This window comes from Sinocyclocheilus grahami, unplaced genomic scaffold (assembly GCF_001515645.1).
Source record: "Sinocyclocheilus grahami isolate Dianchi unplaced genomic scaffold, SAMN03320097.WGS_v1.1 scaffold578.1, whole genome shotgun sequence".
In the NCBI taxonomy this organism is placed as follows: domain Eukaryota; kingdom Metazoa; phylum Chordata; class Actinopteri; order Cypriniformes; family Cyprinidae; genus Sinocyclocheilus; species Sinocyclocheilus grahami.
This window is the reverse complement of record NW_015505757.1, coordinates 407,451-417,793: the sequence shown is the minus strand read 5'-3', so window position 1 is coordinate 417,793 and position 10,343 is coordinate 407,451. Positions and strand designations below refer to the sequence as shown.

At 36.6% G+C, this 10,343-nt stretch overlaps 1 protein-coding gene across 1 annotated transcript in view; it reads right to left on the bottom strand.

Moving 5' to 3' along the window:
- LOC107556764 (signal transducer and activator of transcription 5B-like) overlaps nucleotides 1-2,436 on the bottom strand; it is a 40,178-nt gene extending 37,742 nt beyond the window's left edge. Inside the window, exon 1 of the mRNA XM_016239960.1 lies at nucleotides 2,326-2,436. The gene's annotated coding sequence lies outside the window, so the exon portion shown is untranslated. The remainder of the gene's footprint in view (nucleotides 1-2,325) is intronic.
- Between the last annotated feature and the right edge of the window lie 7,907 nt (nucleotides 2,437-10,343).

Genomic DNA, 10,343 nt, shown 5'->3' with positions numbered 1-10,343 from the left:
ATGCAAAAGCGCCTGTTTGGCAATATTTTGGATTTTGAAAAGCCTGTTGACTTTTGCCGTTTATCTAAGGTGATTTTGGAAGTTTTTTTAAACATTTGTTTCTTATTTAATTGGTTCCACATTGTTTGCTGATTTGTACTTTATTTAAACTTTGTTTCATTTATTTCTTTTATTTGACATCAAGGTGTATGCCGTGCCTCCAAGCTTTCTTACTCGTTTTGCTAATAAATATTCTATGTTTCTTATTTATTTGGTTATATATTATACATGTTTACTTAGCCTATTTCCAGTTTTGTATACCTATTTAAACTTTATGTAAGTTATTTGTTATTTTATATTAGGCATTGCCTGCACTATAGCATGGTGTATTTTTTAGTTAATAAAAGTTCTATGTTTTATATAGACTAAAGTGAGTTTGACATTGTATTTTGTTGTTGCATTCAAGCAATTGATGCCAAACTGCCGCTAATTCGAAAGTGAAAGTAAAATGCGCACGACGCTTTTAAGCTATTTAAAAGCGAAGGAAAGCGAGGAAAAGAGGGAAAATTCAAACGAACAATTGCTTTACGCCGAATTGCCGCTGTTTGAAAGTGAAAGTAAAATGGGCACGCGGCTTTTACAAGCTATTTAAAAGCAAAGACAAAGCGAGGAAAAGAGGGAACGCCCCCGCCCCCACGGTGATACTGGTATTACCGCTGTTGTCACACGTCGATTAACCGGTGGGAAAATTTCGTCACCGTCACAACCCTACTCTACATTAAATTTAAACATACTGCAAAACAGAACTATGTTTCAACTAATCTTGTGTTTTTGACAAGCTAACAATGTCCAAACATGCAGCATGTGCCCACACATTCTAAAGAAGAGTATTTCCGATGAAGCATGTAAATACCATGGAATCAGTTAGAACTAGTATGGTAATTATATTTGTAATACTATAATTTCACCATGATACCATAATTTCACCATAGTAAATCACGGTACTTTTTTGTAAGGGTATGACGCCAAAAACTGATATTTAGATAGTTCTTGAGACTCACGGATTAATTAAGCTAATATTTTATTTTTAATAGAAGACTGTTGAAAAAAACAGCATATGATGGTTAGGTATGGTTTGATGCTGGTCTTTTGCTGGTTTAAGCTGGGTCTTTTGCTGGTTTAAGCTGGGTCTTTTGCTGGTTTAAGCTGGGTCTTTTGCTGGTTTAAGCTGGGTCTTTTGCTGGTTTAAGCTGGGTCTTTTGCTGGTTTAAGCTGGGTCTTTTGCTGGTTTAAGCTGGGTCTTTTGCTGGTTTAAGCTGGGTCTTTTGCTGGTTTAAGCTGGGTCTTTTGCTGGTTTAAGCTGGGTCTTTTGCTGGTTTAAGCTGGGTCTTTTGCTGGTTTAAGCTGGGTCTTTTGCTGGTTTAAGCTGGGTCTTTTGCTGGTTTAAGCTGGGTCTTTTGCTGGTTTAAGCTGGGTCTTTTGCTGGTTTAAGCTGGGTCTTTTGCTGGTTTAAGCTGGGTCTTTTGCTGGTTTAAGCTGGGTCTTTTGCTGGTTTAAGCTGGGTCTTTTGCTGGTTTAAGCTGGGTCTTTTGCTGGTTTAAGCTGGGTCTTTTGCTGGTTTAAGCTGGGTCTTTTGCTGGTTTAAGCTGGGTCTTTTGCTGGTTTAAGCTGGGTCTTTTGCTGGTTTAAGCTGGTCCTTTGACTGGTTTATGCTGGTCTTTTGGCTGGTTTATGCTGGGCTTTTTGCTGGTTTATGCTGGTCATGTGCTGGTCCTTTGCTGGTTATGTGCTGGCAAAAACCAACATAAACCAGCAAAGGACCAGCATCCCAGCGTCAAAACATACCTAACCAGCATATGCTGGGGTTTTTTGAGACTATACTACATTAGCATACACAAACATTAGCATCAGCACAAACTTGTTGCTTTAAACTCAAGAAGTGAGTTAACTTTAAGACTACAGGCAAATTAAAATGATATTTTTTTATGTTTTACGGTATGAAACCTCTACACTGACTTACACGTTTATTTTCAGATGATGAATTTAACGGCTCGTGAGCTCTTTAGTTAGCATTAGCAATTAGCACTGGCAGCTAGCATTAGCTCGACCCTAAGGATAAAACATACAAACACAAGTGTTTAAAACTTTAGCGTTTACATCTGACAGTTTACCGGTGTCATAAACCAAATAAACCTGTATTTGCATATGGATACATGATACATTATCATTCTGGAGCAGTTTAACGTCTGCTAAGCTAACTAGTTAAAGTACTTCATAATGCACAGTCAGCTGAAACCAGTCGCATGAGAACAACTGAATAATAAAGGTGATAAAACATGTGCTCACGGCATTAACGGAGACCTGCAGCAGAACGATTTGCTGATGATTTGTAGACGTTAAACGTTTGACAGGGTTTATCCATCCATGAGCTCAACTGCACAAAATCACCACAGCAACTTTGAGCTGAACACACCTACACTGACATCTGCTGCCCACCACAAGATCTTATTTTATTTTAATAAACGATTTAATTCAATAATTTATTAATCTTCCCCTTTATGTTAGTTCAGTTTGTTAGTGGACATTCTATAGTATCAGCTTAAACCTGTATTGAATTTGAAGTGGGGTAATCTTGAGTACTGTAGATATCCATTCTGGCATTTAGCACTTTTTTAAAAATATATATATAGACTACAGTTTAGATTGTTTTGTTAAAGTGTCTCCTGAATGTGTTGATGGGGTTATCATTATACTTTGTTTTGTAATTTTCTAATTGTGAAGCACTTTGGTCAGCTCTGTTGTTTTATGCTTTAAATAAATGTGTTACAAATAAATAATAAACAAATAAATGTGTTAGAACAAATAATAAATGTGCTTTAACAAGTAAAATTCAGTAATTATATTTTCACCAAGTGAATTAAGTATAAATAGTTATATATAATTAATGTAAAGTTAAATATAATGAATAAAAATAATAATTAAGAATACACTAGTAAATAAAACTCTGTTGGAAAACCTATGACATGGTGATTGTAGCTCCACCCCCTGTTGACAGCTGCATCCTATTCTGGCTCCAATTAGGGGCCTTTAAGAAGGGTTGCTTCTGAGCAGTAGTCAGTTCATTCCTTGTTCACTGCTCTGGATTATTCCATATGGTGTTTGGCTGTGTACAGATGTAAGTTTACTGTTTGTTTTTATTTGAAATTCCTTGATTGTTTAATTATTTATTTTGTTTAAGTTCAGAAACCAGTCTGATACCTGTGGATGAAGTCATGTACTGGCATTGGTGAAATAAAACTTGTAAATGGATATTGCCTCAAGGTGTTTTAACTGACATCCCATTGTGATGCTCCCCCTACGAATAAGCAGAAATTGCTGAGACTATGAGCCTCCCAACCGTTCAAACTGGTGATTCACAAGCTTTCAGTAGCTTAGCAGTTCGTATTCGTGCCTTGGTGGGGATGTTACAGTCTTGGGGTGAAGGTGAAGGAGCAGCAGAGTTGGCCTGTGCTTCTCATGTACAGAAACTATTGAGTAAACTCCCCCCTGAACAAGTTGCTAATTACATCCGGCATAGTAGAGCTACTCGACCAGGAGAACCCTATAACTTGGTGAATTTCTCTTCATGGCTGCAGGAGGAAGCAGACTGTCAAGCAATAGTAGGACAAGTCTGTGTTGTTCGGCGGAAACCTAATGACCATTTTCAGACGGAGAGGAAACTAAGGCCGTATCAACCAACTACAACCATTCTTCATGGAGTGAGTAGATATGCCACTCCTCTACTTCATTCAAAACATGCACCCCTGTTTAATGCTCCTAAAGCGGCAGTTATGTCATCACTCCGACGGACCGAGCGCCAACTGATACGCAATCCGGAGCAGGCCCTTATCTATGAAGGAGAGATTCAGAAATTGGTTGAGTCTGGTTATGTGAGAAAGTTGAGTCATGAAGAAGCCTTTGAAAGTAGTGAGTCTTGGTTTGTACCTCACCATCTTGTTAAGCATAATGGAAAGAATCGATTAGTGTTTAACTGTTCCTATATGTTCAAAGGAGAATCACTGAACGCTCACCTGCTGCCTGGTCCGACTTTAGGGTCATCCTTATTGGTCGTACTCCTTCGTTTTAGGGAACGTCCTGTGGTGATATTAAGTCCATGTTTCATCAAGTTGGTCTATTGCCTTCTGATAAATCCCTCCTGCGCTTCCTGTGGCGAAGCATGAGACAGGATAGGCCAGTTGATGTCTATGAATGGCAAGTTTTGCCATTTGGAACCACCTGTAGCCCTTGCTGTGCGATTTATGCTTTGCAAAAACATGTAGGAGCTCTGCCAGAGGATTGTGAAGATGTTAAGGAGTCTATCACCAAGGCCTTTTATGTTGATAACTGTCTACAAAGTGTTATGGACATCCCAACAGCAAAGGAGCTGGTTGGGAAATTACGGACCCTTCAGAAACCAGTCTGATACCTGTGGATGAAGTCATGTACTGGCATTGGTGAAATAAAACTTGTAAATGGATATTGCCTCAAGGTGTTTTAACTGACATCCCATTGTGATGCTCCCCCTACGAATAAGCAGTAACCTAAGAGTTTCTTACAACTCAGTTGTAATCAATAAATCAAGCATCTCCTGCAACTGTGACAAGTTGGTTAAATAATATCATGGTGGCTCAATTTAATGTGTATCAGAATAGGATTTTATTGATAAGATTGATCTAGTGAACAGTCACTCCTACATTGAACAGCATTAAATATACAATGCAGGCCATAATATATAGGACATTAATACATTAGAAATCTAAGAAGTATAACAGTTGTCAGGATAATATATCATTCTGTGTGTGTGTTTTTGCCCCTGTGACCCAGTTTCTTCCTCATGTTGATTTTGTTCATTTGATTCCAGGTGTCTCGTTCCTCCCCAATTATCCTGCCTTTAAAAGCCCTAGTAGTCCTTTCAGTTCTTGTTTGTCGGGTCTATTTGTTGAATGTCCTCCTTGTTCTCGGTTTTCCTGTGGATTTATTAAAGACTGTGTTATTCAAGTACTCCTCGTTTCCTTGCTCCCCGAGGGAATTGTGACAACAGTATTGGGGCAAATCCATAAATTAAAATAATTATGAAATATAAAGAGACTGTGAGAAAGGGATAAGCAGGACATTTAATCAGTATATGAGCAGGGGCGGACTTACCCATTAGGTGTTATTCAAGTACTCCTCGTTTCCTCGTTCCTTGCTCCCCGAGGGAATTGTGACAACAGTATTGGGGCAAATCCATAAATGAAAATAATTATGAAATATAAAGAGACTGTGAGAAAGGGATAAGCAGGACATTTAATCAGTATATGAGCAGGGGCGGACTTACCCATTAGGCAAGGGTAGGTGACCGCCTTGGGCCCCCAAAAGCCAAGGGCCCCCTAAAATGCTTTTCATATAGGATATGTGCGTTAAGCGCGGACACGCAAACATTTGCTGTTTATTACCACGACAACCATCGGAGTCTGTGCCGCCTGCAGGTGTATGGCTGTATGCACTGTGAGTACCATGAGCACTCAGACTGATCTGAGATTTGCCCCGCAAACATTTCAGCAGTTATTATAGGCCTGTGTGTCCCGTATTTCTGTTGAGCTGAACCCATGCCGTTAATTATGAATTTATCAGTCTTTTGCATGCCAAAGCCAATTTCTGCATAGAAATATTACGCCAAATAGAAGCAGAAAATCGTGCTATACGCACTTTCATGAGATCGGGTTAGCCTACAATTAATTTGTTGGTTATTTTACAAATGGGAATACAACGAATTCATGACAATGTTTACATTCAAGCTACCCGAAAAAAATGTATAGTGAAAAGTACTTTAAAAGCGTCTGGAATGCAATCAAGTCATTTTAAAGCTGTTTTTAAAGCATTTGCTGCATGGATAAAAAATATAAATAACATATCATACAAAATTGTGTTGCAGCAAATCCTTTAAATTTTAAGGTATTCAGAACAGAGCAACATACAAATCTGAAAAAGCAGCTATATGATTATAGGACAAAGTTTTACATATATGCCATTATAATTAGTGTTTTGTTTTTTAACTGTACGGAATTATAAAATAAAACGCAAATTATAATCGAAATTATAATATAAATTAACATATCATACAAAATTGCGTTGCAGCAAATCCTTTAAATTTTAAGGTATTCAGAACAGAGCAACATACAAATCTGAAAAAGCAGCTATATGATTATAGGACAAAGTTTTACATATATGCCATTATAATTAGTGTTTTGTTTTTTAACTGTACGGAATTATAAAATAAAACGCAAATTATAATCGAAATTATAATATAAAATGACTGGCCATCTCCTAATTGGATGTGCCTTTAGAGAGAAATGCAGGGATTACATAATGAAAGAGTTTATTTTATTAGAATTTATGATTTCGTTTTAAAGTAGTAATTTAAAGCTTTCTATATATTTTGATCATGTCTGAGTTTAGGTTCATCATTGTGAAGCGCTCCTGTTCAAGACCGAGACGGCAGAAAGCGTTTGTTTTCTTTATTTTATAAAAGCACAACGTTTTGTTGATATTGTGAGTGCTCACAGATATAACTAGACCCTTTACAGTTTAGAATGATGTATTATTCTTACCTTTATGAGCAAAAATGACTGCGTATTTTAAGTTGTTTCCACTGTTAGAAAAAAATGCAAGTGATTGCACTGGCGCCTCCGTGTCCTGCAGAGCACGCTTCAGCTTCCACTCTCCGCAAACTATTGAATATGGCGCACCTTTATATAGGTTAAACATTTAAACTAACATTGTGATATACTTGAACTGTTTTGTATATAGATTTAAAAAAAAGAAACAAAATATAATCACTTTTCCATTACATACAAATCTGAACTATTTTAATAGCTGGAACAATAGTATAAGCTTTTTTTGGAAAAAAGGGGAAAAAAGACGGGCTAGGGCCTATATTTGAGACCCGTGCAGGGCTTTAATCCACTTCATCCAACGCTGTTTTGTTCTCATCTGTGAGCATGCTCTTGATATATGTATTTTAGGTGTGTAAATGTATAATTGCCTTTTCATTATTTTTTCAGTTTTATTTAAATTTGTAGTTAAAACAACTAAAAATAAATGCATTTTAAAGTTTAGAATTAGACAGCCTTTGCACACAGGCTTATGCTGAAAACAACAAAATGGAACCTCAAGGTTGATCTAGGAAAATGTGTGCAAATGTATAGGGCCCCATTCCTATATTTTGCCTGGGGCCCCCAATTCACTAAATCCACCCCTGCATATGAGACAGTATGCAGAGCTCTTACATTATGTGAGAAGTTTGGTACATTTGGAAGATGTCCAGAGACACTGTATAAGCTGAATGTCAGTTGTCATTAAAATAAGTGGGCTTTTAAAGGATAAACCATTTAAAATAAATAAAATAATAATTTACTCACCCTCACATAACACCTTTATGACTTTGTTTGTGGAACACATAAGAAAATATTGTGAAGTATATTGGTTAAAAAAAGTTTGTGCTCATTATTATCCATTGTCTGGACAATTAAAAAGTAATGCAAGAGATTTCTCTCTCTCTTTTTTTATTCATTTTGTCTTCTGGGACATTTAAAGTGAAGTCATTATGTACATTAACAATGATTTAGAACAAATATAATGGTTGCCAACTTTGGCACTCTGGCTGAAGTTAGATTTTTCTTGATGACATGGGCTGAAATCAATCACACACACCCTTTTTGAGGTTTTAAGGATCCAACACGTAATTTCTATCCCTGTAAAGCCTGATATACAAAATTATAGTCTATAGTCTATAGATTTGTTTTAATGGGTCGGTTTACTGCACCTTTACACATTACAAAAAAAAAATCTTTAAAAATCTTCAGCTCCTCCAGTTTCCACCCCATTAAGGAGAGGTTTGTGTTTTATGATGCATATTACATTTGATAGTCACGATCACCAGCTGGAATTCCCATGAGCTCCACCAGAGGGCACTCCAACCCGACTCTTGACACACTCTCACAGACTACATTCCCCATAATCCTTTACCTGGACTCAGCACACATTGCAATCACCTGTATCTCATCACCTCATCAGTCTCACAATATATAAGATGCACTCACACACACACACACACACACTACTCAGTATTGTTTAGCCTGTAGTGTTTCCAAGTTTCTGTGTTTTCCTAGTTCTTTGTTGCCTTGCCTTGTTTCTGACCCTGAACTGTTTCCTTGTTTCCGATTATTTGCTACCTGCGCTGACCTTCACCTGTTTATTGGATTACTCTATTGTCTCATCCTAGATTTTACCTGTTTACTGTTGTTTGACCCTGCCTGTTTTGACCACTCTTTCCAATAAAGCCTGCACTTGGATCTACTAATGCTTTGTCACACCTCTCCCAACGTTACATATATGTAACAGATGTGTTTTATGGCTCATATAATATAACATGGTGAGAATATGGATAGTGAAGGAGGAGCAAAACCTTTATTCAGAGGCCCAAAAATACAGAGTTCTGTGCACTTTGTATGGTCAAAAAGATGAATTTCTGATAAGTTTGTAATGCAATAAAAGTATTTTTAACACAGCAGACTACTTATATAAAATGCATATAAATATCAGTTATCCCTCTACATTTCATAATATGTAAGATGTTATATAATGCTTAACTTTATGATCAAAACTCTTAAGTCTTTATTGTGAGGACCAAAACATAATACAAAGCAATATGATGATGTATCATTTGAAACTCAAATATTAACATGATTTTTCTAAAATAATTATGTATAATCAAGTAAACCTAAGTTGCTTCAGTCTAATAAATGTTAATTTTTAAATGTAACTAACAATATGTGTACATAGAAAAAGTCTTAGATCTTTGAGTTCAGCTCATGACAAATGGGGGCAAAAACAAAAGTGTTGCGTTTATAATTTTGTTCAGTGTATATACAAACCAATGTATACTTGAAGAAAGCAGTGTAAACCGATTTATCTAAACCAATATATAGTTGAGGAAACCTACCATTGCATATTTGAAGAGCCCAATGTTTACTTGAACAAACCAACTTATACAGGAGCAATCCCATGTTCATGTGATCAGACCGATGTATCTAAACCAATATACTGTATGTCTGGTTATACCAATGTATTATAAACGAGTGTGTTTGTCATTAAACCATACATTCAACCAGTGAACTAATCCATATTCACACAATACACATTTCCTGAACGACATGCCATACTAATGGTTTCACATGGTATTACGATTTCTTTCTTTCTTTCTTTCTTTGTACATTTATTTATTTATTTTACCAGGACCAGTGTGCATTCATTTATTAAATGCATGTGCTCTACTGTAAGACGCATGATAATGTTTTAAATTACTGTACTTATTTCAAGCTCTGGTCTTTTCACGTCTTTTTTAAATGTTTTAATGGCCATGAAACCCTAAAACATGTCTGGCGACTAACTTCATGTTCTGACAAACTATTAAGTGCAATGCAAATGCTTTAATGTACATTAGGGGAGTAAATGAAAGAATTTCTACGTGAAAATAAAATATTAAAATACAATGTGACATGTTAACCATTTGATCCTAATGGAATATATGGCCCAAAACACAATGGAAAATATTATGTAATAGTTTTAATGGTTAACAGGTGATGGTTTGCAATGTTTGTAAGGGGTGAACTATCCCTTTAAGGAGGCTCAACGAAGGATTCGGGTTTTTACGCAATCACGCGTGTGACGTGCCCCCTGTGGCGCGGGCATAGTCACGTGATATCTCAGAAGGCGGGGGCGGTGTAGCAGAGGTGGTGCTGAACTTCACTTGAAAGTTGCTTCGGAATTGGTGAAGTGACGCTTCACCACGGTAGTGGTAGACAGAGCGACAATAGAAGAGGTGTCTGTTCATTTCTTGTTTCACAGCGTCTCAAGTGTAAGTACAACAGGACATACTAATGTTGTAATTGTCGAACAGGGGATGCGTGCAATGCTTATAATGACAGAAACTTTGCAACATGTATTATGTAGTCAGTCAGTGATATTTAACCCAGTTAAGGTTTAAGGGATTGTTGCTGCCCTTTATTTTTTTCACACGCTTTTTTTTTTTAAATTTATCATAGATTCGTTGCACGTCTGCAGCATAACTGTTATACCTATTGATTAATTATTTTCAAGTACGTTCTAACTGGAAATGATCGTTCCAAACATTCTTTCATTTTGAGATGGAAGAATCTCTCTCACTTAACGTTACTTACTTACCCTTTAAAGCATTTGCTTTGGATGAACGTTTATTATCATCACTTCAAAAAAAAAAAACTCCAATAAAAAGCTTGCTTTCTTCTGTGGAACACAAAAGAATA